The 12,089-nt window shown below is 36.6% G+C and overlaps 1 protein-coding gene across 1 annotated transcript in view; it reads right to left on the bottom strand.

The window, feature by feature from the left end:
* TSEN15 (tRNA splicing endonuclease subunit 15) overlaps positions 1-12,089 on the bottom strand; it is a 122,386-nt gene that overhangs the window by 13,097 nt on the left and 97,200 nt on the right. The window contains exons 9-10 of the transcript XR_008293343.1: positions 11,742-11,968; positions 1,909-2,085 (exon numbers count right to left, since the gene is read on the bottom strand). The gene's annotated coding sequence lies outside the window, so the exon portion shown is untranslated. The remainder of the gene's footprint in view (positions 1-1,908; positions 2,086-11,741; positions 11,969-12,089) is intronic.

Here is a 12,089-nt window from a genome sequence, read left to right as displayed (position 1 = left end):
TTATTTATTTAAATAATTTTTTAATGTGTATTTTTCAGAGAGAGACAGAGACAAAGTATTAGTGGGGGAAGTCAGAGAGAGAGGGAGACACAGAATCTGAAGCAGGCTTCAAGCTCTGAGCTGTCAGCACAGAGCCCAGCTCAGGGCTCGAACTCACGCAACCTTCCATGCTCAGTGTGGAGCCTGATGCGGGGCTCCATCCCATGACCCTGGGATCATGACCTGAGCTGAAATCGAGTTGGACACTCAACCAACTGAGCCACTCCGGGCACTTCCTCTTTTAGTATTTTAAAGATTTTGGTTCATTTTTCTTTCTGGTTTACATAGTTTCTGACCACAGGTATGAATAATTCTTAACTTTGTTTCTCTGTATAGACTATCATTTTTCTTTGGCAGCTGCTAAAATATTTTTCTTTATCACTGGTTTTCAGAACTTTATAATGTGCTTTATGTCACTCCAAATGTGGATATTACTATGTGTGTGTGAAATCTTATGTGAGGTGCTTTGAACTTCTTGGATTTGTGGGTTTATAGTCTTCATCAAATTTGGAACTGTTTCGGCCATTGATTCTTCCAACATATTTGCTTTCCCTTCCTTTCTCTCTCTTTATTCTGGGATTCAGGTTACATGTATCTTGGAATTCCCGATACTGTCTCAGAGATCACTGAACTTTTGTTCATTTTTTAAAGTTATTGTTCTCTCTGCTTCATTTTGGATAGATGCTATTGCTATATCTTTTCAAAGTCATTAGTCTTTTCTTCTGCAGTGTGAAATTTGTTGTTCATCCTATCCAGTGGATTTTTTCATTTCAAATACTTAATTTTTCTACTCCTGAAGTTCATTCTAACTTATTTTTTATATCTTCCATCTCTTTTCTCACATGTTCATGTCTTTATATACTTGAACACAATATTAATAACGGTCATCTATCATCTGTTACTTCTAGCATTTCTGTAATTTCTGGATCTGTTTCTATTGTCCTTTTTCCTGGTTAGAGATCACATTTTCCTCCTTCTTATAACTAGCAAAAGAAAAACTTATTGGGTCTGTGAATTGTACATTGCACAATTGTACATTGTAAATCTTGTATTCTTGAGTGTCTGGATTTTGTTGTTCTTTTAAAGAGGGTTGGGTTTTGTATTCATAGACACTTACATCACTCTCAAATCAAAGTAATCTTCCTGAGGACTATTTTTAAGCTTTTCTAAGTAGTGCTAAAATAGTTTTCACTTCAGGAATTGTGTCCTACTTCTAAAGTGTGACCTCTCAAGAATCCCTACTAAATGTCCCAGGTGATCTCCAAAGATTCTCCACCATGGATGATAAAGTTTGAAAACCTTCATCTCTATGCAAGCTGACCCTCCCTTCCCAGTATTCTTTGAACAGTTTGTGCAATTTCACTCTTTTCACGTGTAGCCAGTACTTAACAAAGATTCAAAGGAATCTTTTATTTTTTTAAGATTTTTAAAATTTAATTTATTTTTTTTAATTTACATCCAAGTTCTTAGCATATAGTAAGATTTTGTTTTTAAGTAATCTCCACACCCAATGGGGGGCCTGAACTCAAAACCCCAAGTTCAAGAGTCATATGCTCTACTGACTGAGCCAGCCAGGTGCCCCTCAAAGGAATCTTAATGCAGATTTCTGGAGTGCTTTTTTCTAAAGCTTCCTCATTCCTGAATATGTTTAAAAAATTCAATAGATGACCATTAATTCTTAAAAGTACCCTATAACAAACAATGAATCTGATTATCATACAAACAATAATATACATTACTATGTTATTCACTTTGATAATTTACATATACTTAAGTCAATAAAGTAAGTGAAGAAATGAAGTATTATTTCTTTGGTATTTACTAAGTGACAAGTAATTTTATTATTATCCAAATGATAAGATACATTACCAGTTTCAGCCTTGCCATATTGCTTCCTGTTGTTCAATAACAATTTCTAGGTGGCAGCAGCAGCTGCCAGAAATTCTGTACTCCAAATTCTTGCTCTCCTTAAGAGCAAATATAGGTCCAGGCCATTTCAGGTAGCAAAATATGCCCATCTCAGTTTGGATTCCCCAAAATCAGAATCTGAGAAAGGAAATTTCAGCACAAGTAATTTATTTGGGAAGTGATTCTATGAAGAACATTATGGGAATAGGAAAATTAAACACAAACGGGGTAAAGCCAATAAACTGTGAGTTAATGAATTGTGGGTGACTGGGGCTTAATACTTCTGGGGATGTTATAAGAAAATGGATGTAATACATCTGAGAACTGTCCCTGTGAGTGAATGAAAAGCTGAATTCTTCATCACCTACTCCCATCCTCATTGGTTGAGGGCAACTCCTAGAGTGTTGGCTCTCAGCATTTTTGGTCTGCTTCAGTCTTTAGAGCATAAGAGAATATGGTGAAGCTTACTCTTGAAACTAGACAATGCTCTCAGGAGGAGAGTCACAGGAATCCACCAAAGTGTGTGGGAACCACTGGCAGGTGACCTTCAGAATAGATGAAGGGGATATGGGTGGGGCATCATCAGGGTTCCCCCTTTCCTTTGAAACAGGAACTCATTCAAATCTTCTTTTCTGTTTATCCTAATCAAGCACAACCACATTAAACACCAAAAAAACAAGAAGGGTAAGATAAGTCACTGATGGACACTTGACCCTGTACTATGTTGTGGAGTAAGGACAGAAACAAAACAGTGACACCACAATTGCTGAATGGGCAAAGGTTATAAAAAATATTCTGTAAGCAAACCAAACTTTTGGCCTTTTCAGCAGATTCCTTCCTTTAACCTTCTGTTCATCTGGCATGAGGTTTGTGGTGCAGCTGGGTCTCCATGGCAGTCAGACTCATGGCTATTGTATTTATATTAGCAGTGGGTATGTGTGGTGTGTTTTTTAAAGGAAGCGACATAGCCCTTAAGTCTGTTCCCAGAGGATAGTTGTGGCCATTATTCTCCCAGTTCTTCATGCTTTGCCCCAAGGTTTGTGAAGGGGAAAGATTTCCTATAGCAAACAGGTGGCACAAAGTCTAGTCAAGCCAATTGCCATTATGATCAACTTATTTTAAGGCCTGAAAGAGCCCTGTCCAAACTAAAGCAATATAGTCATTATTTTATCATTAATTTTAATTTTTAAGTGAATTCTTAAAGAAATAGTTATCAGGATAAATCCATAAGAAGACAGAGTCAGGGACCTCATGAAGAATAATTTCATGGATACATTCACCATCACCATATCTAAGTCTTGAAGTTCTTTGATAGGATAGATACCTTTGTTTCTCCAATGAGAGATAAGTCTTAATTGTCAGTAGGCCCGCAATAGGTAACAATCTGATTTAATTAATTAATTAATTCACTCAATAGTGTCAAGCATTGTTTGAGGTGCTGGGGGTTGTGAACAAAAAAAACAAAATCTCTGAGTTCATGTGGCTCATAATTAATTGGGAGAGACCAATAATAAATAACTAAATATATAATAATCAAGTATCATAATTGCTAAGGCTTAAATCAAGATATAGAGTATCAGGAATACAGAAATGCTGTCTTGTTATTTGTAGTAGATGGCTTCTCTAATAAAGTGAGTTTTGAGCACAGCAAAAATTAAATAAAGTAAGAATGATGCCAGTCATGCATATATCTGGAGAAAAGTGTTCCAGACTGAAAAATAGCACATGCAAAGACCGTGAGGTAGGCATACGGCTCAATTCAAGAACAACAAAGATACCAAAAACAAATGGCCTAAAGGAAGTTATAAGTAAGAGAGAGAGGTCAGAGAGATATTTGGGTGGGGTTAAAACACTTGCAAAGCACATAGAGCCTATGAACCAGTGAAGGAATTTGGTCATTTCCCCGAGTGACATATGAAGCTATTGGAGGATTTTTAACTTATACTTTTAAAAGAGCCCTCTAGCTACTGCAGTGGGACAGAGTTGGAAAACCTGAGCAATTAGGATACTATTAGGACAATCCAGGCAAGATGATAGAGACTTGGACCAGACCAGTGCAATAGTTATGGAGATGGCAAGAAGGCATTGAATTGTAGGTGTAGTTGATAGTAGAGCCACAGAATTTGTTCAAATGAATATGGGATAAAGAGAGGAATCAGGATGATTTCAAGATTCTTGACTTAAGCAACTGGAAGGGTCGAGTTGCCATTTATGGGTGTAGGGAAGACTGGGCAAAGCAGGTTTGATAGGGAGAAATCACACCTTTGGTTTCGGTTAGTGTTTGAGATGTCACTTAGAAATCCAAGTGGGGATGTCAAGTAGACATATGTGTCAAGTAGAATGTATGTGTCTGGGCTTCTGGGACAAAGTCATGACTGAACATATAAATTCAGTAATCACATTTAAAGCCATGTGACTAGAAGGAATCACCAAGGGAGTGAGTATAGTTATGGAAGAGAAGAGGTCCAATAACTAAGTCCCAGGCTTAGAGTCAGGGAAAAGAGAAGGAACCAATAAAAGAGACATTGAAGTAGCTACCACTGAGGTAGAAGGAAATTTAAGAGAGAATAGTGTACCAGAAACCAAAAGAAGAAAAGATTTCCAAGGAGGAAGGGAGAGAGAGATTGATTATGTCAATTGCTGCTGATGGGACAAATAAGAGGAAGATGGAGAACTAAACATTGGATTTGACATCAGCATCATTTGGATGGCAGTGACCTTGACAAGTATGGGGTAAACGGCTAATATAGGATTTTTGCCTGAAAATGGGTTTCTTTATTTAAAAAAAAGAGTGAACTGAGCACCTGAAATGGAGTGAAGAGGAAGAAGGTAAAGAATGATGAAGGATGTTTGAAGGAAATACAACAAACTTCAATAACTACATGCAAGTTTTCTCACTACCTTTGGCCTCAGTTTTCAGAAGTGCCCAATGAGAGAGTTGGTCTCTATCCTCGGTTTTATCTTCTGAATAATGGGAATTTTTTTTAAGTTTATTTATTTCTTTTAAGAGAGAGAGAGAGAGAGAGAGACAGACAGAGACAGAGACAGAATGAATGAGTGGGGACAGGGCAGAGAGAAAAGGAGAGAGAATCCCAAGCAAGCTTCACGCAGTCAGCGCAGAACTTGACGTGGGGTCAGCCCCATCAGCTGTGAGATCATGACCTGAGCCAAATGAGGAGTAAGGCTCTTAACTGATGGGGCCACCTAACCACCCCTAAATAATGGGAATATTGGTTGTACCTATCTTATAGGGGTATGCTTGGGGTTCAATGAATTAAAACATGTAAATTATTAAATACTTCCTGGACATATTAAGTTCTTAATAAATGTTTGCTATAATCATTGTATTGTCACATCATGTTTAATATTCTTATTTTCCCTTTAGCTTGGACATTTCACGACTCTATGTCATCATTATCATCTTGCTTAGAACCAGCCACCCCCGATGGCTACTTCCAGTTTTGTACTGATATGTAGGGTGGATTTGCTTCCTGACAAAATATTAGTCACGGCTTCATTGTTGTCTTCGCAGTAAGAGTCAATTATAGATCAGAATGAAGTAAGTAAAAAAAAAAAAATGAGTTGGGATACTTTTCCCTTGGATGAGTGGTCCTTTATTGATAACCATGGATGAGTAGATACAAGAGGCTTTAATCTTAGGGTTTTAATCTTAGGTCCACTTGGCTTGAGATAAAACATTCTCTTGGAAAACTGGTTCCTGAGTGGCTTTGGAAATGGCTGCTCTCCACAGTTTATATTTTTTTGCCTGGTTGTTTTTGTAGTGTTTACACTGTCCTCTCCAGCTAAAATTGCTGGGCTGACTTTGTTTCATCTGGACTTTATATTACACCATAATGATTAATCCACTTTGTCCGTGCCAAAAGCAGCTAGCATTTAAGTACCACTTGTAATTTCCACATCCAATGAAGTAATTCATCCTAGCCTGCAGTTTTTACTTGATAAATGTCCAATCTTTGTCTGCAGTGCACCTGGGACCTTTGCTATAGCATCATGATGGTGAGAGATTTTTAGAGTTCATTTCTTGCTCTCTTTCACCCCCTATCCATTTTTCAAATCTGAGGAAGGGTCTTTATGGACATGGGTCTGGTATTGACCAAATTCACAGAGAAAGGAAGGGCCAAGAGAAGGTGACAATCAGTTGGTGTCTCACTGAATTTGATCTGTCTTCCCTCCCTGTGGCAAGGATGGCAACAGGGAGCTGCCTCTTTGCCATGGCGCCCAGTCAGTGAGGTGAGTGCTGCTGCAGAGGAGAGGGTGGGAACCTTTGGCTTCCCCTGCCCTGGTTCCTCAGGATACTGTCCAGACTCTTTGAGGTGTGTTTGTGTGTGTGTGTGTGTGCGCGCATGTGTGCGTGATGACTTTATTTGTATTTTCCAGATGTGGAAGTGGAGATTCAGAGAGAACTGTGTGAGAAGTCACACAACCAGTACGTAGTAAAGTCAGTAAACTCAGGTCAGGCTAATTCCAAAGTCTATGTTCTTAAACCCTGTTCAATACTGCCTCCTGACCCAATCTTATTTTTTGAAGTATACAAGTAAGTGGCTTTTAGAGAGTTGGTGCAAATCACTGCAATCAATTTTACAATGTTTTCATTACCGAGTAGAAGCTGTGTACCCTTTTTCCATCTCCCTAAACCTACTATTCTGCCAGCCCGAGGCAATCCCTCCCCTACGTTCTGTCTGCAGATTTGCTTATTCTGAACATTTCATATCAGTGGAATCATACAATATTGGTCTTCTGAGGCTGGCTTCTTAGAATTAGCATAATTTTTAAATAAAGACAATATTTTAAGAGCAATTTTAAGTCCAGAGAGTTCCCATATACTCCCAGCCCCCACAAATATATAGCCTCCCCCATTATCTCCCACTAAAGTGATACATATGTTATAACTGATAAACCTACACTGACACAGCATAATCACCCAAAGTCCATAGTTTACATCAGGGTTCACTCTCGATGTTGTACATTCTCTGGGTCTGAACAAATGTATAATGACATACATCTATCAGAATAGTATCATACAGAGTATTTTCACTGCCACGCCTATTCATCCCTCCCTCCCTGCCCCCAAACTCCTGGCAACCACTGATCTTTTCACGTCTCTATAACTTTGCCTTTTTCAGGATGTCATATGGTTTCTATGCAGTATATAGCCTTTTCAGATTGGCTTCTTTCACTTAGTAATATCATTTAAGTTTCCTTCGTGTCTTTTCATGGCTTGATAGGTTGTTTCTTTTTGCCACTAATATCAATTGTCTAGATGTACCACAGTTTATTTACCCATTCATCTACTGAAGAACATCTTTGCTGCTTCCAAATTTTGGCACTGAATAAAGATGCTGTAAACATCTGTGCACAACATTTTTGTGTGGACATAATTTTTTAACTCCTTTGAATAAATACCGATGAGCAGGATTGCTGGATCATATACGGTAAGAGAGTGTTTAGTTTTATAAAAGACTGCCAAACTGTCTTCTAAAGTGATTGTACCATTTTGAATTCACAAGCAGTACATGAGAGTTTCGGTTGCTCTGTATCCTCATCAGCATTTGGTATTGTTAGTGTTGTGGATTTTAGCCATTTTCATAGGTATGTCGTGGTATCTCGTTGTTTTAATTTTCATTTCCCTAATAATATATGATGTGGAGCATTTTTTTCATATACTTATTTGCTATCTGCATATCCTCTTTGGTGAGGTGTCTGTTAAAGTCTCTGGCCATTTTTAAATCCAGTTGCTAGTTTTCTTATTGTTGAGTTTAAAGAGTTCCTTGCATATTTCAGATAACAATCCTTTATCAGACATGTCTTTTGCAAATATTTTCTCCCAGGCTGTGGTTTGTCTTCTCATGCCCATGATATTGTCTTTCACAGAAGTCAAGTTTTTAATTTTAATGGAGTCCAGCTTACCAATTATTTCTTTCATGGATCATGCCTTGGGTGTCATATCCAAAAAGTCCTTGCAATACCCAAGATGATCAATGTTTTCTCCTATTATTTTCTAGCTTTTTAGTTTTGTTTTTTGCATTTAGGTCTCTGGTCTATTCTGAGTTAATTTTTGTGAATAGTATAAGGTCTGTGTCTAGATTCCTTTTTTTTTTTTTTTTTTTTGGCCTGTGGATATCCAGGTGGTCCAGCACCATTTATTGGAAAGACTACATTTTACTATATTGCTTTTACTCTTTTGCCAAACATCATCTAACTATATCTACTTGCATATATTCATTGACTCTCTATTCTGTTGCATTGATTTATTTGTCTATTCTTTTACCAATACCACACTGTCTTGACTGCTGTAGCTGTATAGTAAATTCTAAAGTTGGCTAGTGTGAGTCTTCTGAGTTTATTCATCTCCTTCAATATTGTGTTTGCTATTCTGAGCTTTTTGCCTCTCTATAAATTTTAGAATCAATTTATCCATTTCCACAAGATAATTTGCTGGGATTTTGATTTCGATTGTATTGAATTTACACATCAAGTTGGGAAGAAGTGACATCTTGACAATATTGAATATCTCTCCATTAGTTCAGTTTATTTAATTCTTCTCTGATTTCATTCATCAGAGTTTTGTAGTTTTCCTCATAAAGATCTTGTCCAGCTTTTGTTAGATTTATACCTAAGTATTTCATTTTAGGGAGTGCTAATAAAAATGGTATTGTTTTTAATTTCAGATTCCACTTGTTAATTGCTAGTATACTGAAAAGTGATTGACTTTTTAATATTAACTGTGTATCCTAAAACCTTATGATAAGCACTTAATTAATTCTAGGGTTTTTTTTTTCTTATTGATTCCTTCTGATTTTCTACATGGACAATCATGTCCTCCGCAAACAAAGACAGTTTTATTTCTTCCTTTCCAACTTATATCTGTTATTTCTTTTTCTTGTCTTATTACCTTAATTAGGAATCCCATTACAATGTTTAAAGGCAGTGGTGAGAGGGAACTTCCTTGTATCTGATATTGAAGTTTATCACCATTAAGTATGATGTTAACTGTAGGGGTTTCTGTAGATATTCTTTATCAAGTTGAGAAAGTTCCCCTCTATTTCTAGTTTACTGAGCATTTTTGATCACAAATGGGTATTGGATTTTGCCAAATGTTTTTCTGCATTTATTGATACGATCATGTGATTTTTATTCTTTAGCCTCTTGATATGATTACATTACTTCATTTTTAAATGTTGAACCAGCCTTACATACTTGGGATAAATCCCACTTCTTCTTGGTATATAATTCTTTTTTATACATTGTTTAATTCAATTCTCTAGTATTTTGTTGAGGATTTTTCCATCTATATTCGTGAGGAATATTACAGTTTTGTTTTCTTATAATGTCTTTGATTTTGGAATTAGGGTTATGTTGGCCAAATAGAATGAGGTAGGTAACATTCCTTCTGCTTCTATTCTCTGAAAGAGATGGTAGAGAATTGGTATAATTTCTTCCTTAAATGTTGGGTAGAATTTACCAGTGATCCATCTCGTTAGATAAGTATCCCAAAATATAGAGCAAAAAAGCAGAGAAGTGAATTATGAGAAGAATGAAAAAAATATGGAGAAGTAATAGAAAAGGGCATAAATCTAATCAGTATGATTTTTAAAAGGTCAAGAATTTATCCCAAAATATAATAGAGGAAATTTTTCCATAGCTGAAGACAAATAAGAATCTTATGAATGTCAGCAACTTGGAGGTAACCAGCACAATTAATATAAAAAATGTTCACACTTAAATACATCCTTGTGAAATGTGTTTAAGCCAAGGTTAAAGACAAAAATATTTCATGGGGCGCCTGGGTGGCTCAGTCAGTTAAGCATCCAACTTCAGCACAGGTCATGATCTCGCAGTTCATGGGTTCGAGCCCCGTGTTGGGCTCTGCGCTGATAGCTGGGAGCCTAGAGCCTGCTTCGGATTCTGTGTCTCCTGTCTCTGTTCCTCTCCCGCTTGTACTCTCTCTCTCAAAAATAAAGATTAAAAAAAATTAAAAAAAAATATTTCATGCTTATGTGGTGGTGAGTGAGTAGGACAAGTTAGCCTTGCCGGAGTGAAAATCAGATTGACATCAAACTTTTCCATTGGGATAACAGAGAAACACATTCAGAGTTCTAATGGAAATTGATTTTGAACAAATAATTTTATACCCAGTAAAAACTATCAATGAAATGGGAGAGTAAAATGGTAAAGATAATGTCCTTATATGAAATATGATGCTTCGTGAAATAATGATTTTAGAATTTATACAGAAGGATAAAGAAAAGAGAAAGGCAAGCCATACAAATAACAATTGCCCAAGCCCAACTGCTTAATACAAAGTAAAATTGGAAAAAAATACAAAAATACATGCAGTAAAAAACAACAACAAAAACCCAGCAAAATGATATTGAAAACCAGGTTTCACAAATTAGCAACCCAAACTACATTAGCAAATGAGGAGGCCTTGGAAAGAATAACTTCAAGAAGTAAATTTCTTCTAAATTGCTGTAAATTTTAAATTATTATTTTAGTAAGAAAGTGAAGGCATATGATAATAATGCATTATAAAAATTCAGTGCCCTGCTTCCTCTATTTCTCCCTCCTCCTCCCAATTTACATCTGTTCCTTCCTTCCTTCCTTCCTTCCTTCCTTCCTTCCTTCCTTCCTTCTTCCTTCCTTCCTTCCTTCCTTCCTTCCTTCCTTCCTTCCTTCCGGTAGACTCCATGCCCAACATGGGGGCTTGAACTTACAACCCTGAGACTGAGAGTCACATGCTCTACTTACCGGGCCAGCCAGGTGCCCCTGGGCATTTCTTTTTCTATCAGCACAGGTTAAATGAAATAGTTTCATCACTTTTTCTCTGAGTCCACACATATACATTAAAAGGTAAGCTCTACGAAGGCAGGTTTGTTTTTTTTTCTCTGTTCTGTGCATTGATGTATCTTTAGCACTTAGCACGGTGCTGGTACTGCATATCCAATCAATAAATATTTTTTTATTTGAATGGAATGAAATTGTATAATCAATAGTATTCATCTAATTAAAATATTATAAATTCTGGCTGTTTTTAGACTTAATACATGGCCAAAACACACCAAAATTAATTATATCAGAACTAATAAATTCTATACATTTGACCATGTAAATTAACTATATGATGAACTGACTCTGTGATACTGTGACCAAGAGAGGAGGAGGGAAAGGTAGGGCTGTTAAATCTCTCATTAACTTAGAGGGAAGTATTGACATCCTGCCTAAAATTGATGGATCAAGAAATGGAAGGTTGAATACATTGTACAAAGCTATCGACGCATCTAAAGGAATAATAAAAAAATGAAATATATCTGGCAGTGGTTGTTGAAGGAAAGTGTAAATGAGCCAAGCTCCTCATCTTTCATAAGGGGGCCCATCAGCTGTACTTTGAAGCTGATACATCAAAAATAAAGGGATAATAAATTATTATTGCAGAGGTTCGCCTCAGAAGGATTAAAAATAGGAAACTCTTAAGCTGTTACTTCTGGGGAATGCCATAGAGAAAGACCTTTACTTTTTAAAAAAATTACTTTCTACTACCAACTGAATTTTATTGCCATGTGCCCATACTTTAAAAGTGACATTTTTAATTTAAAAATAGTTTCTAGAAAAAGAGAAGAATTTTTAGGACAGAAAAAAAATGATCCAACTGTTTGCAATTACATACCGTCTACCAGCAAGGACCATCAAACATTTTGCAAACATTATCTGATGGCGAGTGTCAGAATTTACATTTGCCAGATGGAGAAATTCAGACAAAGATGGAGGTGACTTACCCATTTTCAGTGCATCTGTGATCAGCCAGTGATAAAACCCAGGCTTCCGGGATTCTGAGTCCAAAATAGATTTGGATTCATTTCTTCTTGGAAAAACCACCACATATTAGTATGATGATAGTTAAGGAAGAAATCCAAACTAATAGATGGCACACTCTGTGTTTAGGGCTTGGAAAATGCCTGTATTTTTCCATCCGATAATCTGGTGCCAAAATGCACATTTTTGCCTGTTGAGAAAAAGGTCAGAGCTTCTCTGAAGCACCTGATGGGAATATATATCAATTCAAGAAGTTGTGCCTACAAAGATAAAAAATGATAATCACTGTAACAACCACAATACATTTGTAA

The sequence above is a fragment of the Acinonyx jubatus genome, chromosome E4 (genome assembly GCF_027475565.1).
Source record: "Acinonyx jubatus isolate Ajub_Pintada_27869175 chromosome E4, VMU_Ajub_asm_v1.0, whole genome shotgun sequence".
Classification (NCBI taxonomy): Eukaryota; Metazoa; Chordata; class Mammalia; order Carnivora; family Felidae; genus Acinonyx; species Acinonyx jubatus.
The sequence above is the reverse complement of the archived record's forward strand: the minus strand, read 5'-3'. Positions and strand labels throughout refer to the sequence as shown.